Source organism: Panicum hallii, chromosome 3 (genome assembly GCF_002211085.1).
Source record: "Panicum hallii strain FIL2 chromosome 3, PHallii_v3.1, whole genome shotgun sequence".
Lineage (NCBI taxonomy): Eukaryota > Viridiplantae > Streptophyta > Magnoliopsida > Poales > Poaceae > Panicum > Panicum hallii.
Genome location: NC_038044.1, coordinates 33,262,440 through 33,286,884, shown reverse-complemented (window position 1 = coordinate 33,286,884; position 24,445 = coordinate 33,262,440).

Genomic DNA, 24,445 nt, shown 5'->3' with positions numbered 1-24,445 from the left:
TGGTCTGTCGGGTCTCCGCCCGATACAACCACGGTTCAACAGGATTGAAGCAGGTTTACCTCGCACGAAGGCGAGTTTACAATCACAGAATAGCTCATCAACTTTTAATTTATAGATATTCAAACATTATTACAAACCAGGTTCAAACTTAAATAAAATTTATACAAACTGTGTTTAAACTGACAAGCCGAACAGCTTGTCCAAACTCACAACGGAAAGAAAAGAACATGCGACTACACACGTTGGGAAGGTGGACACCACGCTTAGCCCAAAGCCTGGTGTCACTCAGGAGGGTCACTGGCAGCCGGGGACGGGTCCCACTCCACGGACCAGCCAAAAGGAACAGACGTTGGCCATGCAGGGCTGTTCATGGAACTCTCGAAAGTTAAACCTACAATAGATACTAGCAAGGCTGAGCATTCTGATACTCAGCAAGGCTTACCCGGGTTTGGGTATACTTTAGCCCGTAACTAGACTCATGAAGGCATTATAAAGGTTCTGGGTTTATTTTCAGCTGAAAAGCAACAAAGAGTATAACCTACTTTCAACTTTTTAGCTTTCAGATTCTAGCTTGATTAGCCATTCTAGATAAGCACCTATACTAAATAAGCAAGATAGAGATTATCATTCATCAAGATTATTCCATCAACAATTACACTTTTTACTCGATGTGGCAGAAGGAATAAGCAGTCTCAATCCTCATGAGAAGCAGACAATTCTGAATCGAATTCAGCCTTGCAAGGTAAACCTAAATCACACGCTTGGAACATCCAAAGATTGTTCCGAAGCAACCGTTTGCCTTTCATTCCGGGTGATGGAGCAGGCCACCACAAGCGACTTGCAGGACCGTACGCACACCAATTGTGCAGGACATACGTCTGTAGCGCGACTACATGAACCGTATTCCTGTCTGCCTTGCAGAACGTACTTCCACACGTCGGTGCGTGAGAAAAACCAAATTACGAGTGGTGGAAGGTATGTCCACTTGCTGGGCCGATTGGTTACTAGGCTTACCGCTTTACCATATTTCGCGGCATGTGGCTAGTACTTTCAAACGCTTAGCCACCACTACCACACATTTCGACCTTAACATTTTTATCAAAATAGATAGGGTAATCTTCAGGTCATGATACAGCACATGACCCTATCCATCATCCTTATAGTGATTGCAGAATTGTAAACAAGCAATTCCTATATTGCGCGAGTGATAGGAAATCACTCATCTTTTACCGGACCTATTAAGCAGAGCGTCTATGCGATAAGGACTCGGGTACAATACATTGGATTCCTAGGATTTTATGCAACTAGGGTTTCATTTCAACTCCTAGACGTAATGCAAGATATATATAATATAATAATGGAATTGTAATAAATTGAATTACTGGGGTATGCATCGGGGCTTGCCTTCTTGAATGGGGATGGGGGCAGGAATGTCAGAGACTTCCGAACTTGGGTTCGGGGCTTCAGTTAGATCCTCGGCGACGTTTATCGGGTCTTCGGAGAACCCTTGGTCTTGTCCTAAGACCAACTCGTAGTCTCCGTCGTCGAGCGTCGTTGACTCTACATCATATGCAACAATTTAAATGAAATGGTGCTTGAGTTTAGGATTTTACTTCCCGATAAAGTAGCAATCCAATAATTAACACATCTGAACTCATGAAAAAGGGGGTTTCAGTTCTTGAATTATCATTCATGACTAAGTTATAATTATAGTATTGGATTTATTGGTAACAGGAACTAAAACAATTAAATTTGAATTCAATTTCCAAATTTAAATCCAAATCTTAGGTAAATAGAATTATAAAGTCTTGATATTTTAATTATAGATTAATCATCAACATATTGGATTATGATCAAAAGATCTAATTAACTAAGCCTAAGGAACATGCTTAAATAATTTCAGATCATTTCAAATTTGAATTGCCTAAATTCAAAAGAAGTTAAGCTACAAAATAGTGTTAGGTTTGAAATTTTAACACAAGTTCACACATGACCTATAAAAGTTACCTACTAAAAATCATAAGAAGCAAAGCTAAAATGTAGAAGTTATATACAAAATACTTCTTAACCTTAGATTTAAAATAGATGCAAAAGTATTTAGTTTCAAACTAAACTTCATTAATAAAAGTTTTAAGGTTTGAAATCTAGTTTCCAACAAAATTAGTTTTGCAATTTTTAGATTTTGCTGTAGTTTTCTACGAATTTTGCAAGGCAGCAACATGGTCACATGAAATAACAAAACTATTAGAGGGGGGTTCTCGGTCTTTTTGCGCTCGGGTCCCTGGAACATTAAAAACCTTCACAAAAAGACCCCTTCCAGGCCCCGACGGCGACCGGCCGTCGGCTCCGGCATGTTCCCACCGGCGGCGAGGACGCCGGCGGGGAGAGACCGGCCTGGCACGACCAGTTGGGTGCGGGGAGACGGTTGGACGAAGTGGGGCTCGACGGGAAGAGGTGGAGCCCTACCGGTGGCGAGGAGGGGCGGCGGCCGTGGCAGCACATCGCCGTTCCCAGTGAAAGGCCGATGAACGCGATGATCTAACACACGCACGAGCACCAGGAGGCGATGGGGATGCGATTTCCATACTTGGATCGGCCGAGAAAGTGGTGGAGGGGTGTTGTCGACGGTGAGGCCGGGCTCGGGCGGCTCGGGGTGGAGGTGATTCTGGTGAGGGGGTGCTGGGGGTTGGGCCGGATCAAGCTGGGGGGGCTAGGGGAGGAGGTGAAGAAGCAATAGGCCAAGGGGATTTGGTCAGGATGGGGTGATTGTGGTGGATGCCGGCGAGGAGTGCGGGCGGACTCCGGTGGCGCAAGGAAGAAGAAAGGAGGAAACGGGCCGAGGAAAGGGGTTTGAGGCGGCCTTATGGCAGTACATTACCTCAAGGAAGGGAGGAAGAGGAGAATTGGCCACGGGATTGGACTCAAGATGGTGAGCGGCGCCGGTGACTCTCTCGGTCTCGTGGTGGTTGCTCGACTCCAGTGGCCCTACGTGGCAAGGGGAGGGGAAGACAGCAAGGGTAGCACGGGCGGTGGGGAAAGAGGTGGGGCGACGCGTGGAAGGGTGGCGCCGAGCTGCAGGGCGGCGCACATGGCCGGGCAGGGGCGGCGGCATGCAGCAAAGGAGAAACAGAGAGGAGATCGGGATTGGGGAAGACGAAGGGGACCTGGTTGTAAAAAGCAGAAAGTTCAGGGGCCTCACTGTAAAGCATGGATAACTTTCACACCAATGCTCAAATGGAGATCGACCTAAAAGCAAAAATGCAGGGTTTTTCAAGATCCACAACTTTGCTTTAGGGTTCATCTACAGAAGAGCAATAGTTTTGAAATTAATATAAAACTTAGTAAAATTTTCAAACTTTATGTAAATCCTATAGATAAAATTACACTACACATATAACCAAAGGATAGTTTCACTTACTTTTGCGATTTAAACACAAGTTTTGAACTTTTGCAAAATAACCCTCATACTTTTGAAATCTACCCCCCATGTTCACCATTTAGCACAAAAGTACTCTGATTTACATATAATTATATATAAATAACCCTTTCCCCTAGCATTAAAATTTCTAACTACACTTTTGCCACATTTTGCACATAACAACACATTAGAAGCCTAGAGTATGACCATTCTATTTACCTGAGGGTCACAGCCTTCCCCCTAAAAAGAATCTCGTCCCGAGATTCTAGAACAGAAGAATTTGGATGGTTAATTTTGGAGGTTGGCTCCGAAGAAGTCTGGGAAATTATGTTGAAGATAAGATTCGATTTCCCATGTTGCTTCTTCTTCTGTGTGATGGTTCCACTGAATCTTGTACATTTTGATGGTTTCTCTTCTAGTGCTTCTTTCTTTAATGTCTAGCACTCTAAGAGGATGTTCTGTATAAGTCAGATCAGGCTCGATTTCGATGGTTTGGGAATAGATAATTTTGGTAGGAATCTTAACACACTTCCTGAGTTGGGACACATGGAAGATGTTATGAACAGCTGCCAACTGAAAGGGAAGTTGAAGGCGGTAAGCTATGGGTCCACAGATTTCAAGGATTTCAAAGGGTCCGATGTATCGAGGAGCAAGTTTCCCTTTTATGCCGAACCTTTGAATACCTCGAGTAGGAGATACTCGAAGATATACGAAGTCTCCGACTTGGAATTGTAATGGTCTTCTTCGTATATCAGTGTAGCTTTTCTACCGAGATTGGGCTTCCTTGAGATTATCCTGTATAATTTTTACCTTATTCTCTGCTTCAATAACTAGGTCGGGTCCAAAAATTCTACGTTCGTCGGTTTGTGACCAATTCAAAGGAGTTCTGTAGTGGCGACCGTACAATGCTTCAAATGGGGCCATCTTGAGACTGCTTTGATAACTGTTGTTGTATGAAAACTCTGCTAATGACAGACATTTGTCCCAATTCTTGTTATATTGAAGGACGCAAGCTCTGAGCATATCTTCCAAAATCTGATTTACCCTTTCGGTCTGTCCATCTGTCTGAGGATGATACGCAGAGCTTCGAATTAACTTAGTTCCAAGAGCATCTTGGAGCTGCTCCCAGAACCGAGTGACGAATTGTGTTCCACGATCAGAAATAATTGTCTTAGGTATGCCATGAAGACGAACAATCTGATCCAAGTAATTCTCGGCATACTTCTTAGCATTATATGTAGTGTGTACAGGAAGGAAATGTGCAGTTTTGGTTAATCGATCAATGATTACCCAAATGGAGTCATGTTTTAGAGATGTATTGGGCAAACCAACAATAAAGTCCATAATGATATCCTCCCACTTCCAGGAGGGAATAGGTAGAGGTTGAAGAATACCAGCAGTTTTCAGATGACTGGCTTTGACTCTTTGGCAAATATCACATTCTGAGACATACTTGGCGATTTCTCGTCTCATACGAGTCCACCAAAAGTTTTGTTTCAGATCTTGGTACATCTTCGTACTGCCAGGGTGCATAGAAAATTTGGATAAGTGGGCTTCGTCCATTATTTGTTTATGGAGCTTATGTGTCACACCCGGTTTTTAAAGACCAAACCGAATGCATAACTATATGTATGCCAGGATTAAGTTCCATACATATAGTGACTTCATTAGTGAATAATCAGCAACAGTATCACGAAAAGAGAACTAAAAGACTATAAAGATTATCAGAGTTATACAGCTTATCCTGAAAACGAAGACTCCAAACTTCACAGGCAATTGACCGGGGGTTGCGCAGGCCTAGAACTCAGCATCATCTTCAAAAGACTTCACATCACTTTCTCCTCTGAGCAGCAATTATAACAAGCGTGAGTACACTTATGGTTGGTACTCAGCAAGTGTTGGAATTATATGATATGAAGGCCAAAATCAAGGAAAGGCTGACTGGCTTACTGCGATAAGCAATTTTAGTTGGTCAAATTTTATTAGCACCTGATTACTATGGTATAAGTTCATACCAAAACCCACTTTAAAAGAAATAGAAGAGATATAGCATAAGCATAACCACAACCATAAACATGGTCCACGGTTTAATTCATCTTCAAGTTCAATTATCATGTGAGGGTCCAAGCCGCTCTTAACCGTGAGCACGGCTGATATATCAGTTTTTACTCTGCAGAGGTTGTACACTTTACCCACAATTCGTGTCTCCCGATTTGCCTGAGGTAGCTAGCCTCTTAAACACTTCCGAGGTGAGTGGCAAGGGATCACTACGAGTCCTTTACAAAGACTCCCTAACTTATGACAGTCCGCTGAGGTTTCAAGTCAAAGCAGTCATAACTCTCCCTTATGAGGCAGACGCCTTACCCAGCACCATATCATACCCTCAAGAGGACCGAGCTATACCCCGACGATGCAACCTCTCTTGCCCTTTCGGTAAGATTATCATAAGCTAGAGTCTCTAATTAATTAGACAAGACCAGAGCCATATAGTATTGTGGTTGCACTGTTTTCCTAGGTGGTTCTCCATGTTCCGATTAAACATATAATCTTGTGATTAACAACACAAAGAGCATGAACATGGATAAAACAGGTATAACATCATCATTGTTGTCATCATGATTATATATTATTCCCAAACCAGAACCAGTTATAGCAACTAAGCAATAGCTACCCAACATAAAGGTAAAACCAGGTTGACAAGGAATGATCATAAAGACTAGGCATATCCTTAATTAGGATCCATCAATATTAGGACACATGCATGCATATAAAGAAAAGTTATATTTATTGATTATTAGGATAAAAGAATGATCAAGGAAACACTTGCCTTTCTTTTAGAGAATAGCTGCTCAGAGTCTTCAATTCTTGTTCTTGAAACTCTAAATCTTCAAAGCTCTTGGATCACGCTGTTTCTAACGTCACACAAGCATCGGGCCGAAATCATACCACCAAGCAAACAAACAAGAACAACTAAGAACGGGTACGCCAAACAAAAGAAAAGCTTTAAAAGAGCAAACAAAAGGATAGGGCTCGTTGCTACGGTCACGAGAAAGAATGAAACGTGGAAAACGGAGCTAGGGTTGAAAAGATACAGCTATCGGAAGATTTATGTTAAAAAGAAATAAAGAACTATAGGCTTTCACTTATTTTAATTTAGAAAACCAATGTAAAAGATTTAGAAAAGAAATCTCTCTAATTATAAATAACTCATATTATATTTGCATTTATAAAGACGAAGTAGAACTTAGTCAAATTTTATATACAATTCTCTATGTACAAATTACACTAATTAAATAATTAATTAGAAAAGAAACTGGTGAGAGCATCTAAATGTCGAACTTTATGATTCGTGTTGAACTAAACAAATTAAATTGATATTTAAATTTAAAAATAGAAAATACGGCACAACAATGCTACTAAACGATAGCTTAGGGTTTTAGAAGACTAGCGCAAAAAGAACAGATCGAAACGGATCTAAAACGCGGAAACTACGCATAAAATAGGGCTGCAAGGACCTATACGCAATTAACTATAGACTTCAGGGGCTAGCAGTAAAGAATTGCAAGACACAGAAAATAATGCTTGCAAAATAGGAAAAGATTAGGGTTAGATCTGAAAAATACCACGGGTGGGGCTGGATTGAAAAGATGCAATAGATCCAGGGGGTTTTCTGCGAAATTTGCAAGACACAGGAATTTTCGCGGAAATTATAGAATCTTCCAGGGACCTAATCGCGAAACCTTCACAGCAGCCTCCCATGGAGACCGGCGGCTACTGTTCTTCAAATTGCCGGCGATTTAGGGCACGAGAGGTCGCGGGAAGTGGGGGAAAAGAAAGAGGACGCGAGGGGATTCAATTCCATACCTAACTTACCGCGGAGATGCATCAAGGTGATCGAATTTTGCGGAGGAAATCGCGGTGGCTGTTCTGTTCGTGATGGTTGCGGTCTGTTCCTGGTGGCGGCAGTGCTCCTGGTGGTGATGCTGGGCAGGGGTGGCGGCGCTGTAGGAGAGAGGCAGGCAGGGGGCGGCAGGGCCGTCCTGCAGGGCGGGCGCGCGGCGCAAGGACAGGGGCGGCGCACAGGGGCAGGGGCGACTTGCAGGGACGGCCAGGGGGAAGGGCTGGCGCGGCTGGTGCAGCTGCTGCTGCTGGCGGTGCCCAGGGGCAGGGGCGGCCTGGGCTGGGCGTGGAGGAGGAGGCGCACGGGGCAGAAGGATGCAATGGCGGCGCTCAGCAGGGAGATGCGATGCAGCAGGGGGACGCCCTGGGCGACGACGGTGGTGGTGCAGGAACGTGAGCAGGAAAACGCGAGGCAAAAAGATGCGAGGCTAGGGTTATGCGAGCAGGATTTATAGGGACGTGGAGGCCTGAGATTTGGCAACCAGGAGGGCGCGAGGGCTCGCAGGGAGGGTGCCGCGGCGGCGGTTGAGCAGCAGCCGAAACGAGCAAAGAGTTTGCGGGATTAGGGTTATGCGAGAATTTATAGGGCACGTAGGAGCCGACACAAGGGAGAAAATTAGGGCCGGCTACTGGGGAACAGGAGGTGCAAGACACGTTTAAATAGACCTGCAGATATCATGCTGGACTCCAACTCGAACGAGGGTAAGGACACGGCGGCGCATCGGGCTGGGACTCATTCTTGAGTCCGGATTGCCCATGGGAGGCGAGACTGGGCTGACCAGCGGGTCCCACAATTTAGCGAGCAAAGAGAGGATAGAAGAGGTAACGGAAAGAGAAAACGAGATTGTCCGAGCGAGTTCGGTTATGTGCCGAAACAGGTTCGGGTGAGGGCCAAACGTGAAAACGAGCTGACTGTGCTGGTTGAACATGAACGAGTTATTCGAGAACGTGAATTATAAAAGAGAGAAAAATCAGGCCGAGTCGCTGGATCTGATGTTGATCGAACATCGTCAGAAAAACACTGAAGACGAGCCACGCGGCGTCGTTTTCAAGCATGACCTGATCGAGGAGAATGGTTAGAGGATTAGGAGCTTGATGAAACCTCTTAAAGATTCGAAGAGACAAGATTAAGAGGATGTACAACAAGATACGACTCGGTCCGGCTACGATGAGAATCAAAATAGAAATATTTTCCAGAACATATTTCTTAAGTTTAAAATAAATCTAGAAAAGTCCAGATAAATTTTTAAACCACGAAAAATATATCTGGAAGAATCCCAAAATTTTTTGAGGAGAACTGGGGAGGTAATTTTAGGACACAAGGAATCCAAATAAAATATTTGGACTTCATGAAAAAGAATTTTAGAGCTTTCCAAATAAAAATGGATCTAGCTCTCGGATAAATAAAATAATTACCAGAAAAATCTTTAGAATTCTCAGAAAATCCTATTTATAGATGAACTCATTGTAAAAGATAGTCACATCCTAAAATTAAATATTTTAGGGTGTGACATTATGGTCCTTGGGTATAACAATACGTTCGTTGAACCATAATATTCCTTCTGGATCCACTTGGAAGCATTTATGTTTCCCTTTTTCTTGTGTGATCTTTTGCTTAATGATTCTAACTCCCTTACTGCGCTGCTGAGCTAGAACAATGTCACCCCTAAGCGTGGCTTCAACTGAGAGATGGTGCAAGTCACCTTGGGGAATAATTTCTAGATTAAGCTTTCTCATTTCCCAACAAAGAGTTTTGTTGAAAGCTTCAACAGATAAGCAAGAACAGTGTGCTTTGCGACTGAGTGCATCTGCAACGACATTGGCCTTGCCTGGATGATAATGTACCTCTAGATCATAGTCCTTGATTAGTTCTAGCTAGCGTCTTTGCCTCATATTTAAATCTGCTTGTGTAAAGATATATTTGAGGCTCTTGTGGTCGGTGTATATATGACACTTTGCACCCATTAGATGATGTCTCCAAATTTTCAAGGCATGAATGACAGCTGCTAGTTCAAGATCATGAGTAGGATAGTTCTGTTCATGAACCCTGAGTGTCCGTGATGCATATGCAATTACTCGGTGGTCTTGCATGAGCACACAACCAAGTCCAGTTCCTGATGCATCACAATAGATGTCAAAGGGTTTTGACACATCTGGTTGAGCCAAGGCTGGAGTAGTAGTAAGATGATCTCTGAGAATGTGGAATGCATCATCGCATTTTTGATCCCAAGCAAATTTAACACCTTTCTTTAATAGTTTAGTCATAGGTTTGGCTATTCTGGAAAAGTCAGGAATGAAACGACGATAATAGCCAGCTAGACCAAGAAAGCTTCGAATTTGATGGACTGTTGCAGGAGGTTTCCAATCCATCACTTCTTGCACTTTGCTGGGGTCAACGGATATACCGTCACCAGAAATGGTATGGCCCAGAAATTTTACTGTATCTAACCAACATTCGCACTTGGAGAATTTGGCGTACAGGTGGTGGTCTCTTAATCGTTGAAGGATGACATGAAGATGTTTGGCATGATCTTTTGGGTTTTTGGAATAGATCAAGATGTCGTCAATAAAGACCACAACAAACTTGTCAAGTTCTTGCATGAAAACAGAATTCATGAGATACATGAAATATGCTGGAGCATTGGTAAGACCAAACGACATGACCAGATACTCGTATAGACCATATCGAGTGGAGAAAGCTGTTTTTGGAATGTCGCTGGGCCGAATCTTAATTTGATGATAGCCGGAACGAAGATCAATTTTGGAGAATACCTTAGCTCCGGCTAGTTGATCGAAGAGAATGTCAATGCGGGGTAGGGGATACTTATTTTTGATAGTTACCGCATTGAGAGGACGGTAATCAACACACAGCCTTAAGCTATTGTCTTTCTTTTTCACGAATAGGGCTGGACAACCCCATGGTGATGCACTTGGACGAATGAAACCTTTGTCTAAGAGGTCTTGGAGTTTGATTTTCAACTCGGCCAACTCGTTAGGAGGCATACGATAGGATTTCTTAGAGATAGGGGCTGTGCCAGGTTGGAGTTCGATGATAAACTCAATAGCTCTGTCTAGGGGCATTCCAGGCAAATCGTTTGGAAAGATATCTGGATATTCACAGACGATCGGAATATCCTTTAGCTTGATCCCGGTGACAGCATAGGTACAGGAATTGGTGTACTCCTGTTGTGGGAGATACAGGACGGTAGGCTCATGTTTAGGGAAATTTATTTCCACTGTTCGGGAAGGGATATCTAGGGACACATGATTTTGGGTCATCCAATCCATACCTAAGAGAACATCCATCCCCTTTAGGTCTATCACTAACAGATCTGTTTTGATTGGGTGACTACCCAGCTGAATGGGTACCATTCTACAGAAAAATCTCACCGCCAGGAGTTATGATTCTATAAGCTTCATTTATAGAATAGATATCCAAGCCTACTTTAGCCCCACAATCCTTACTGATAAAACTATGGGTGGCACCAGTATCAAAAAGAACAATAACGGGGTGATGGTTGATAGAAAATTGTGGCAGAACCGCCTGAATTATTCCGGCTCAAGTGCGCTAATGATTGCTGTTCATCTGCAATCAGCTCAACGCACTTCAAACGGAACAATCCCTTGGTCTGTCGGGTCTCCGCCCGATACAACCACGGTTCAACAGGATCGAGGCAGGTTTACCTAGCACGAAGGCGAGTTCACATCACAGAATAGCTCATCAACTTTTAATGTACAGCCATACATACATTATTATAACCGAGTTCAAAGAAAAGTAAACTTATACAAACCATGTTCAAACTGACAAGCATAACAGCTTGTTCAAATTCACACCGGAAGAAAAAAAAGTTTTACGCGACTACACACGTCGCGAAAGCGGATACCAAGCTTAGCCCAGGGCCTGGTGTCACTCCGGAGGGTCACTGCCGGCCGGGGACGGGTCCCACTCCACGGACCAGCCATAGGGAACGGACGTTGGCCACACAAGGTTGTCCGTGGGATTCTCGAAGGTCTACCTGAAACAGATATTGGCAAGGCTGAGTATTCTAATACTCAGCAAGGCTTACCCGGGATTGGGTATACTTTAGCCCGTAACTAGACTCATGAAGGCATTGTAAAGGCTCTGGGTTTATTTTCAGCTGAAAAGCAACAGAGAGTATAAACTACTTTCAAGTTTTAGCTTTCAGATTCTAGCTTGATTAGCTATTCTAGGTAAGCACCTATACTAAACAAGCAAGATAGAGATTATCATCCATCAAGATTATTCCATCAACAATTACACTTTTTACTCGATGTGGCAGAAGGAATAAGCAGTCTCAATCCTCGTGAGAGGCGGACGATCCGAATCGAATTTAACCTTCCAAGGTAAACCTAACTCACACGCTCGGAATACCAATAGGGCGTTCCAAGCAACCATTTCCCTCATATTCCGGGTTATGGATCAGGGCCACCACAAGCGACTGCAGGACCGTACGCACATCACTCGTGCAGGACATACGTCTGTAGCGTGACTACAAAACCCGTATTCCTGTCTGCCATGCAGAACGTACTCCCACACGTCGGTGCGTGTAATCATAAAATAAAAGTCGAGTGGTGGAAGCGCGTCCATTTGCCGGGCCAATCGGGTACTAGGCTTACCGCTTACCATATTTCGCAGCATGTGGCTAGTACTTTCAAAAGCTTAGCCACCACTACCACACATTTCGACCTTAAAACTTTTATCAAAACAGACAGGGTAAACCACAGGTTATGATACAGCACATGACCCTGTCCATTATCCTTATAATGATTGCGGAATCGTAAACAAGCAACTCCTATATCGCGCGAGTGACACGAAATCACCCGACTTTTACCGGTCCTATTTAGCGAAGCATCTAAGCGATAAGGACTGAGGTTCAATACATTGGATTCCTAGGATTCATGCATCTAGGGTTTCACTTCAATTCCTAGACTTGATGCAAGATATAATATAGATAGACATAGATTGCAGTGTAAATAAAGTAGTGGGATATGTCCGGGGCTTGCCTTCTTGAGTGGGGTTAGGGGCAGGAGTGTCAGAGGCTTCCGAATTCGGTTTCGGGGCTTCAGTTAGTCCCTCGACGACTTGCGTTGGGTTTTCTGGAAAGCCTTGGTCTTGTCCTAAGGCCAATTCGTAGTCCCCGTCGTTGAGCGTCGTTGATTCTATATGAAATGCAATAAATTAAATAAGGTGAAATTTAAATTTAAGATTCCACATTTCAAATGTTATAACTCATCCAATTAACACACTAGAATTCATAAAATAAAGAGAGTTTAGGTTTGAAACACTATTTATAAAGGAATTACAAAGATATTGTGGAGTTTGTTACAAACAAGGACTAAAACATTTAAATTTGAATTGGAAGTAAACCAAAATTTCAATTCAAAACTTTAAATAAAAGATCATAGGTTTTGGAGATTTGATTATACATTAAGCATCAGATAATATCACATTAGAGAATGACAACAGATCTCAATTAGCAAGGGTTATACAACAGGTTTAGTTAATATTTCAAATTTGAAAGTTCAAATTAAAAGAAGTTAAGTTTAAATCAAATTTGGATTTGAAGCTTTGCACAAAGTTACCTAGAGCTTATAGAACATTCATGCCAAACTTTATAAGCAACAAAGCATGAAATATCAAGGTTAAGCATAAACTACTCCTTAATCTTAGGTTTAAAATAGAGGTAAAAGTGTTCTGTTTTACACTAAACTTCCTTAACAGAAGTTATAGAGTTTGAAATCTAGTTTCTAGCAAAACTAGTTTTGCCATTTTTGAAATTTTCTGTGAATTGCTATGAATTTTACAAGACAGAACATGTTCACACATGAAATAACAGTCACTCCTTTACAAACTAGTCCCTAGCTTTAACAGGTAACCCCCTGGAAAGAACTCAGTCATTGCAATCAGGTCCAGGGGCCATGGCCGGCGATGGGGGGCTCGGGTCCGGCCAAATTCGGCCGTAGGACTCGCCGGCGGTGAGGGGCAAGGGGAGGGAGAGCATGAGGGAACCCTGAGCTACCTATTGGTGGTCTTGGAGGGGCTCGAGGTGGCCGTTGACGAGCTGCCCACGGGAGGCCGAACCGGCGGCCGGAGGGGTGCGGCGGCGGTGGGGCTCCGGCGTCCAGGGGAGGAAAGGGCCGGGCTGGGGAGGTGCGGTGGGGGATGGGGGAGCTGATGGCGCTGCTGGTTTGGGAAGGGAGAGGGTGGAGGAGTGAGTTCCACGGTGACCCGAAGCTCGGCGGCGCTAATGGAGGAGGCGGCGAGGTCCTGTATGCGCGCAAGGAGGTCCGGGGCGCCCTTTTATAAGCAATTGAGGTGGGGAAAAGGAGCACGGCGAGCAGGGCTTCAGTTTGCGGGTGCTACGGGGGGAGAAGAACCATAGAGGCTCGGCGGCGCTGGCAACGCGCGGACGCCGTGGCGCGCGGGTAAGGCGCCAACAGGGGGGGGGGGCTAGAGCGGTGGAATGGCATTGAGGCGACACGTGGACGAGGGAGGAACAGGAGGTGGGCGCCGGCGACCAAGGGCGGGTCACTGCGCCGGCAGCAGAGGCGCCAGGAGTAGAGCAGAGGAGGCAGGGGCGCCAGGAAGAAGAAGGGGTAAGAACTGAGCCAGGGACTGATTTGCAATATCAGAGAAAAGCAGGGACTTCACTGTAAAGAACTTGCAACTTTTAAACCAGTGCTCAAATGGAGATGATCCAAAAAGCAAAAGTGTATGGTTTTTCAAACTCTACAACTTCTCTTTAAGGTTCATCTACAGTTGAGCAACAGTTTTGAAGATATTACAAACTTAGTAATACTTTCACATTTTATGTAAGTCCTATGGATAAAATTACTTTTACATATATACCCAAGGGTAATTTCACATATTTTTGCAACTTAACCACAGATACCATCTTTTGCACAACAACCCTCATACTTTTAAACTTTTCCCTCTATTTCCACCCATTTTGCATAAAAGGACCTCTAGTTAAAATTAATTACATAAATATCACTTTTTCCATAACATTGCACATATTAACACACCTTTTGCCATACTTTGAACATAAAAGCATACCAAAACTCTAGGGCATGACCAAGTTAATTACCTGAGTGTCACAGCCTCCCCTCCTAAAAAGAATCTCGTCCCGAGATTCCGGAATAGAATGGAATAGATTGATCAATTTCGAGGGTTGGCTTGGAAGAAGTCGGGGAAGTTATGCTGAAGATAGGATTCGGTTTCCCATGTTGCTTCTTCTTCCGTATGATGGTCCCATTGAATCTTGTACATTCTGACGGTCTTTCTTCTGGTGCTTCTTTCTTTAGTGTCTAGTATCCTGATCGGATGTTCAATATAGGTCAGATCTGGTTCGATTTCGATAGCTTGGGATTCGATGATTTCGGTAGGGATCTTAACACACTTTTTGAGTTGGGATACATGGAAGATGTTATGAACGGCCACTAATTGAGGAGGAAGTTGAAGACGGTAAGCTACGGGTCCACAGACTTCAAGGACTTCAAAGGGCCCAATGTATCGAGGAGCAAGTTTCCCTTTTACACCGAATCTTTGAATCCCTCGGATAGGAGAGACTCGAAGATATACGAAGTCTCCAACTTGAAACCGTAACGGGCTTCTCCGTATATCAGCGTAGCTTTTCTGTCGAGATTGTGCCGTTTTGAGATTTGCCTGTATAATTCTTATTTTCCCTTCTGCCTCACCGACAAGGTCGGGTCCAAAGACTTTACGCTCACCGGTTTGTGACCAATTCAACGGAGTTCTACAACGGCGACCGTATAATGCTTCAAATGGGGCCATTCTAATGCTTGTCTGATAGCTGTTATTATAAGAAAATTCTGCCAGTGATAAGCATTGGTCCCAATTCTTGCCGTACTGGAGAACACAGGCTCTAAGCATGTCTTCTAGAATTTGATTTACCCGTTCAGTTTGTCCATCCGTTTGGGGATGATACGCATAACTTCGGATTAACTTAGTGATATGAACGGGGGTGCCCGATCTTCCGTCAGGTGAAGGAAAACTCGTTTTGGTCGGAATGCGACACACCGATCCGGCTTCAAGTCAGCAACTCGAACCCCGCAATCTTAGCACCACAACTCCTCTGGTTATCAACCGTAGTCACAATCCGGTTGATCTCGCCGAGAAGGCTAATCCCTGCCTGCGAAACAAAGAACACAAGCAAGAACTCGAAAGAAACGCAGCACTCAAATTTAAGTGACAACTGCAGATGAATGATTAAGTTCGAAAGTTGGGGTTCTACAAACCGAAAGACGGCGACTGTTCAAGACAGATTGATCTAAAGCAAAACCCAAACCCTAATGAGGGCGGTGGCTGCTGATATATAGGGGATAGGGGCGTGGCTTTCCCCTGGACGCGCCCCTAATGGGCTCAACAAAGATACACGGCCCAAAGGCCAAAATACGATGTCGCAGCACCGGGACAGAATCTGGACGCCAACTTCCTCGGACAATTTCCGACGACTCAGAAGGAGTTTGGACCTGAAACCAACGCCAATAGAAGCTCCATGAAATTATCTTTCCGTCCATATGTGGATCGTCGAATTCGGACTCCGGATGTGGCCTGGGCGTCCAATTTACATCAGGTTGCTCCTGGACTCCGAGGTGGACTCGAAGTTAAATTGGATTGGGTCTCCATGTGGCTTGGCGGCCGTTGCTGTTCCTCCACACCTCCATGCTCCTCTCCATGTGTTCCCTGGACCTCTCCTTGGTTCCTAATCACATTGTAAAAATTAGGTAGCAAACCGTTCTCACAATTATTAACAGAAACGCTTAGGAGCGAGCTCACCTCTAAATTTAATTGTCGCGCGCGAGCTCTTGTGATTGGAGCTTGAATGGTTTGAATGTCCAGCGCTGGAACCTCTTGTATATCCAAAGGAGTGATGTCCTCATCATCCTCCCCCGCTAGAATCGGAGTCGTCCTCGACTCAAGCTCATCCTCTTCTCCCAAGTAAGGTTTCAAATCTGAAATATTAAAGGTGGTACTAACCCCGAATTCGGGAGGCAACTCAAGTTTGTATGCATTATCATTAATTTTCTCAAGTATTTTGAATGGACCATCAGCTCTTGGCATTAACTTAGACTTCCTCAAATCTGGAAAACGTTCTTTTCTCAAGTGCAACCACACAAGATCACCTGGTTCAAACTTTAATTCTTTCTTACCTTTGCTACCAGAAACTCTATATTTTTCAGTCATCTTTTCAATATTGTGCTTAGTTGTTTCATGTATTTTCAATATAAATTCAGCACGGTCTTTAGCCTCACTATGAATTCGCTCACTAGTAGGCAAAGGTAAAATATCAATAGGAGCTCGAGGGTTAAAACCATACACTACCTGAAAAGGACTTACCTTGGTGGTAGAATGTGTTGCTCGATTGTAGGCAAACTCCACATGAGGCAAACATTCGTCCCACATCTTCAAATTCGTCTTTAAAACAGCCCTCAACATGGTCCCCAAGGTACGGTTCACCACCTCCGTTTGGCCATCAGTTTGCGGATGACAAGTGGTAGAAAATAACAATTTTGTACCCAACTTGTTCCACAAAGTACGCCAGAAGTGACTCAAAAACTTTGCATCACGATCTGAAACAATAGTAGAAGGCATACCATGCAAGCGTACAATCTCTTGGAAAAAGAGGTCAGCAATATGAACAGCATCATCACTTTTATGACATGGTATAAAATGTGCCATTTTAGAAAACCGATCCACCACAACAAAAACGCTATCTCTCCCCCTCTTAGTCCTAGGCAATCCTAACACAAAATCCATAGAAATATCCGCCCAAGGAATAGAAGGAACAGGAAGAGGCATATACAAACCATGTGGATTCAAGTGTGACTTAGCCTTTTGACATGTAGTGCAACGACTCACGAACCTCTGAACATCTCGCCTCATCTGTGGCCAAAAGAAATGGTTGGCCAACACATCCAACGTCTTTGTCGCCCCAAAGTGACCCATCAACCCTCCACCATGTGCTTCCTGCAACAAGAGAAGACGAACGGATCCAACTGGAATGCATAGGCGGTTAGCTCTAAACAAATACCCATCATTCAGCACATATTTATTCCAAGCACGACCCTCTTTACAATTTAGGAGCACATCTTTAAAAGCAGCATCAAGTTCGTACTGTCCCTTAATCGACTCAAATCCAAAAATGCGACAATCAAGTTGAGACAACATGGTGTAACGACGAGACAAGGCATCAGCAATAATATTATCTTTCCCTTTCTTGTGGTGAATAATGTATGGAAAAGATTCAATAAATTCAACCCACTTGGCATGTCTACGGTTCAGTTTATTTTGCATGCGAAGGTACTTAAGTGATTCATGATCAGAATGAATAATGAATTCCTTAGGCCATAAATAATGTTGCCACGTCTCTAGAGAACGAACAAGAGCATAAAATTCTTTATCATACGTGGAATAATTCAGAGTAGGCCCATTCAATTTCTCACTAAAATAAGCAACAGGTTTACCTCCTTGCATCAACAAGCCACCAATGCCAACGCCACTGGCATCACATTCAAGCTCAAAAGTCTTACCAAAGTCAGGAAGTTGCAGCAAGGGCGCCGAAGTAAGCCGCGCTTTCAAAGTATCAAAAGCTTTATCTTGTGCTGGGCCCCAATGGAAAGAAACACCTTTCTTCGTCAACTCATGTAGTGGGGCAGCAATGGTGCTGAAATCTCTCACAAAACGCCGATAGAACCCTGCAAGACCAAGAAAACTTCGTACCTGTGTAATAGTCTGAGGAGTAGGCCAGCTCCTAATGGCATCAATCTTTGCACCATCCACTTCAATACCCTGAGGAGTCACAACATAGCCAAGAAAAGCAACTCGATCGGTGCAAAAAATGCACTTCTCAAGGTTAGCATACAAGCTTGCCGCTCTCAAGGCGTCAAAAACAGCACGTAGATGATCCAAATGTTCCTCATGTGACGTGCTATATATCAAGATATCATCAAAATAAACCACCACAAATTTACCAATGAAAGCACGTAAAACCTCATTCATCAAACGCATGAAAGTGCTAGGTGCATTAGTTAAACCAAAAGGCATCACTAACCACTCATATAAACCAAATTTTGTCTTAAAAGCAGTTTTCCATTCATCACCCAACTTCATGCGAATCTGGTGGTATCCACTACGCAAATCAATCTTTGTAAAAATTATAGAGCCACTTAACTCATCAAGCATATCATCTAACCGAGGTATAGGATGACGGTATCGAATAGTTATGTTGTTAATGGCTCTACAATCTACACACATGCGCCATGTACCATCTTTCTTAGGAACCAAAAGCACAGGTACAGAACAAGGACTAAGGCTCTCACGCACATACCCGCGGTCCAAAAGCTCTTGGACTTGTCGCTGAATCTCTTTAGTCTCCTCGGGATTGGTCCTGTAAGCTGCTCGGTTGGGCAAAGACGCTCCCGGAATCAAATCAATTTGGTGCTCAATACCTCTCAAAGGTGGCAACCCTGGTGGTAGCTCATTTGGAAACACATCCTCATACGCCTGCAACATGTCAGCGACCGTAGGAGGCAAAGTGCTAGCTATATCACGAATAGGACATAAAGCATCCTTACATATCAAAGCATAGCACACAGTAGAAACATCCATATCATATAGATCAGATTTGGTTACAAGCATATTATGAGTTTTCAATTTAATAGCGGCCTGGGTTGCAACTGGGGCAGCAACATCAGGTGAAGCAAGTCGTTCTTTATCAGCTTGTACAATTTCAGCAGGGGTCATTGGGTGCAAAGTGATTTTCTGGCCCTTATACATAAGTGTGTATGTGTTACTTCTACCATGGTGGACAGCATCATTATCAAATTCCCATGGACGACCCAACAAAAGCGAACATGCGTCCATGGGTACCACATCACAATCTGCATAATCAGAATATGGACCAAGAGAAAAATGCACCCGTGCAGTTTGATTTACCTTAACCTTACCTGAGTCGTTTAGCCACTGAACATGGTAAGGATGTTTATGAGGACGTGTGGCTAAACCCAACTTCTGGACCAAATCAGCACTAACCAGGTTGTTGCAGCTGCCTCCATCAATGATTACACATGCACGCCGATCGTGGATCACAAATAAAATCTGGAACAAATTATGGCGTTGCATCTTGTCTACCTGTCCCAATTGTGTACTGAGGACACGGTGGACAATACAAATCCGCTGAGAGCCCGCATCACCCGCACTCAATGAAAGACCCTCATTAGAAGGTGGGACATCTTCAGTGTCGTCCTCAGCATCCGAAGTACTGACGTAGCCACCATCAGCAGTGGCAATGTATGTCCGCTTGCTTGGGCATTCTCGAATCACATGGCCAAAGCCCTGACAACGATGGCACTGAATGCCAGAGGAAGAGCGCGCTGCTGGTGAAGCACTCTTGGTCTGTTCCTGCACACGAGACTTACTAGCGGCGGGCGTGGTTGCTGGAGCTGGTGACACCACCGTGGAAGTGGAAGGTCCTTTGGGAGTAAAAGATTTGGGCATGTAGGATCTGTTGGGGGTGCTCCTGCTCTGAGGCTGCTGTTGTTGTCGTCCCTGCAATTCTTTTTCTGCAAGCATAGCAAGCTGGAACAACTGGTTGGTGGTAGTAAAAGATTTATAGTCAACAATGTCCTGAATTTCACGTTTCAAACCACCATAAAAACGACACACTTTATCCTCAGCATCCTCAATTACACCACATCGAACCATGCCCTTTTGAAGCTCTGCGTAATACTCCTGAACAGACATATCACCCTGATCTAAACGTTGTAATTTCTTACGCATATCACGTTTATAAGATGCAGGAACAAAACGATCACGCATTGCTATCTTAAGCGCGTCCCATGAATCAGGTTGTATATTTAATTGAGCACATTCTTGCCACCAGATTATAGCAAAATCTTTAAATTCACTAGTGGCTTGTCTAACCCTATGTTGGTCAGGAACAAGATGGAAAGCAAATTTTTGTTCAACAGTCATCTCCCAATCTAAGTATTCCTCTGCATCATAACGACCATGGAAAGAAGGTATGGTAAATTTGACTTTGGCATAAGGGTCATCATTACCTGTAGTGCGCCGATGTTTGATTCCTCCCATACCTGTTTTATTCTTGCGAAGACGTTGACGACGGACCTTCTCCGCACGAGTCTTAGCCATATCAGGCTCGCCATCAGACCCAAAAATGATGTCATCATCATCCTCTAGCCAGTCATCATCGTCGTCTTTGCTCTTGGAAGGGTTGACTTCAAGACGTTGAACCCTGTCCGTCAGTGTAGAGAGGCGTTTGTTCACCCCCTCAATCGTATGATTGGCCCCTTGGACGTCTTGCGCCACCTTATTTATCTCCTTAGCGAAAAACTCCTTGAGTTCGTCCATCATGGCCTGCAATTCACTAGACAAAACAGGCCTGTCGTCCGGCATGGTGAGTGAAACAAAAAGACCCTATGAACTAGGTGGGTTTGTTGGTGGAATCACACCCTCACACGCGTCTTACCAAGTTCTTACTAAGTTCTTACCAACACAAGCAGTGGGATGGTACAACCGGTGGATGGTCAAAAACCTGTGAGAAGAGGGTACCAAGATTGCAAGGGTCCTTCGCTGCACTGAGATGAAGTGTATGTATATGGAGCTGTAGGACAGGCACAATATGTATGTGTATGTGGAACAAAATCGAGTGCAGATGAGCAAAGTTCAATAAATATCCAAAGTACAAGTCACAATTGCTGGCTAAGACGTGTCCTACGTGTAGCACAACAAGTTGGAATAAAGAACAATGGAAGAAACTCACAGAACAAGCAGAATGGCAGTACCGTAAATATTGTACTAGCAATGCCAAAAAGGCACTAGTGCAAAGCCTAGTTGATTTCGATTTTCTTTTTTCAATGATTTTTTTGATATTTTTCTCAGCACAAGCAACACCAGAATAGGAACCACACTAAGTTTCACCTGAAACAGAGATCAGGTGTGGTCTACAGAAAATCAAACAGGTATGCCGAAAAGCGTGCCGGACAGAAACTGAATTTTTTAATTATCTTCCTGATTTTTTTTGAATTTTTTGAGATCGGCCTGACCGGCGAAAAGTTATGCCTGTTTTATGGAAGGTATCTCAAGTTATGTTTTGTTTCGAAGGCACAACCCGGCAGATAGAGCAGCAGCGGCTAGGGTAATCGCCAGATGAAACCAAGGGGGGGCTGCGGTGCAAGGCGGAAGGCACAAGGCGGCTCGCAACCTATCTAGGGCTGGCGCGGCGAGAGTTCACACAAGGCGGCTAGCGAGGGCAAGTCGAGTAATGGGATGGATCGACTTGGGATCTGGGTAATGGTGGATGGGATAGCGGCGGAAACAAAAACAGAGCGATGGTGCGGTTGAACTACGACGAAGACAAACCCTAAACCAGCAACACGACTCGACTACGGACACAAACTGAACAAAGCAAGTCTGAAAACGAAATTGCAAAGGCTAAACAAAGGTTCTAGGACAGCGGAATATTTTTTTGTATGGCAATTTTCTGGGGTTATAGGACGATGGAACAAACTAAACTAGGGTAAGCCTGACGGGAATACCTGAGTCTCTGATTACCACTTGATATGAACGGGGGTGCCCGATCTTCCGTCAGGTGAAGGAAAACTCATTTTGGTCGGAATGCGACACACCGATCCGGCTTCAAGTCAGCAACTCGAACCCCGCAATCTTAGCACCACAACTCCTCTGGTTATCAACCGTAGTCACAATCCGGTTGATCTCGCCGAGAAGGCTAATCCCTGCCTGCGAAACGAAGAACACAAGCAAGAACTCGAAAGAAACGCAGCACTCAAATTTAAGTGACAACTGCAGATGAATGATTAAGTTCGAAAGTTGGGGTTCTACAAACCGAAAGACGGCGACTGTTCAAGACAGATTGATCTAAAGCAAAACCCAAACCCTAATGAGGGCGGTGGCTGCTGATATATAGGGGATAGGGGCGTGGCTTTCCCCTGGACGCGCCCCTAATGGGCTCAACAAAGATACACGGCCCAAAGGCCAAAATACGATGTCGCAGCACCGGGACAGAATCTGGACGCCAACTTCCTCGGACAATTTCCGACGACTCAGAAGGAGTTTGGACCTGAAACCAACGCCAATAGAAGCTCCATGAAATTATCTTTCCGTCCATATGTGGATCGTCGAATTCGGACTCCGGATGTGGCCTGGGCGTCCAATTTACATCAGGCTGCTCCTGGACTCCGAGGTGGACTCGAAGTTAAATTGGATTGGGTCTCCATGTGGCTTGGCGGCCGTTGCTGTTCCTCCACACCTCCATGCTCCTCTCCATGTGTTCCCTGGACCTCTCCTTGGTTCCTAATCACATTGTAAAAATTAGGTAGCAAACCGTTCTCACAATTATTAACAGAAACGCTTAGGAGCGAGCTCACCTCTAAATTTAATTGTCGCGCGCGAGCTCTTGTGATTGGAGCTTGAATGGTTTGAATGTCCAGCGCTGGAACCTCTTGTATATCCAAAGGAGTGATGTCCTCATCACTTAGTCCCAAGGGCATTTTGGAGTTGTTCCCAAAACCTAGAAACGAATTGTGTTCCGCGATCGGAGATGATCGTCTTGGGTATACCATGAAGGCGAACTATTTGATCCAAGTAAATCTCAGCATACTTCTTGGCATTAGACGTAGTGTGTACAGGAAGGAAATGTGCCATTTTGGTTAATCGATCAACGATTACCCAAATAGAGTCATGTCCTAGAGAAGTATTAGGTAGTCCAACAATAAAATCCATACTAATATCTTCCCATTTCTAAGAGGGAATAGTTAAGGGTTGGAGGGTACCGGCAGTCTTCAGATGACTGGCTTTGACTCTTTGGCAGATATCACACTCTGAGACATACATGGCAATTTCTCGTCTCATACGGGTCCACCAAAAGCTTTGTTTCAGATCTTGATACATTTTTATACTACCCGGATGTATAGAAAATTTGGATAGGTGGGTTTCATCCATGATTCGCTTCCGGAGCTTATGGTCCTTGGGTATCACAAGACGTTTGTTGAACCACAAAATTCCCTCGGAATTCACCTGGAAACATTTGTACTTTTTCTCTCCCTGCATTAGCTTCTGCTTAATGATTCCAACTCCCTCACTACGCTGCTGAGCTAGAACAATGTCATTCCTAAGCGTGGCTTCAACCGAGAGATGGTTTAAGTCACCTTGGGGAATGATTTCTAGATTAAGCTTTCCCATTTCCCAACAAAGAGTTTCGTTGAAAGCTTCAACAGATAGGCAGGAACAATGTGCCTTGCGACTGAGGGCATCGGCAACAACATTAGCCTTGCCAGGATGATAGTGTACCTCTAAATCATAACCTTGATTAGTTCTAGCCAGCGTCTTTGCCTCATATTCAAATCTGCTTGGGTAAAGATATATTTGAGGCTTTTATGATCAGTGTAGATATGACATTTTGTACCCATTAAATGATGTCTCCAAATTTTCAAGGCATGGATGACAGCTGCTAGTTCGAGGTCATGGGTAGGATAATTTTGTTCATGAACTCTGAGTGCCCGTGATGCATATGCAATTACTCGGTGATTCTGCATAAGGACACAACCAAGACCAGTTCCAGATGCATCGCAATAGATGTCAAAGGGTTGTGACACATCGGGTTGAGCCAAGACTGGGGCAGTGGTAAGACGGTCTCTGAGAATATAGAAAGCATCATTACATTTTTGATCCCAAGAGAATTTGACACCTTTCTTTAATAACTCGGTCATAGGTTTGGCTATTCTGGAGAAATCTGGAATAAACCGACGATAGTAGCCTGCCAAACCAAGGAAACTACGGATCTGATGGACTGAGGTTGGGGGTTTCCAATCCATCACCTCCTGTACTTTACTGGGATCGACGGATATTCCGTCACTAGAAATGGTATGGCCCAGGAATTTTACGGTATCCAACCAAAATTCACACTTGGAGAATTTGGCGTATAAGTGGTGGTCTCTTAATCGTTGAAGGATGACATGGAGATGCTTGGCATGATCTTCTAGAGTTTTAGAATAGATCAAAATGTCATCAATAAAGACCACAACAAACTTGTCGAGTTCTTGCAT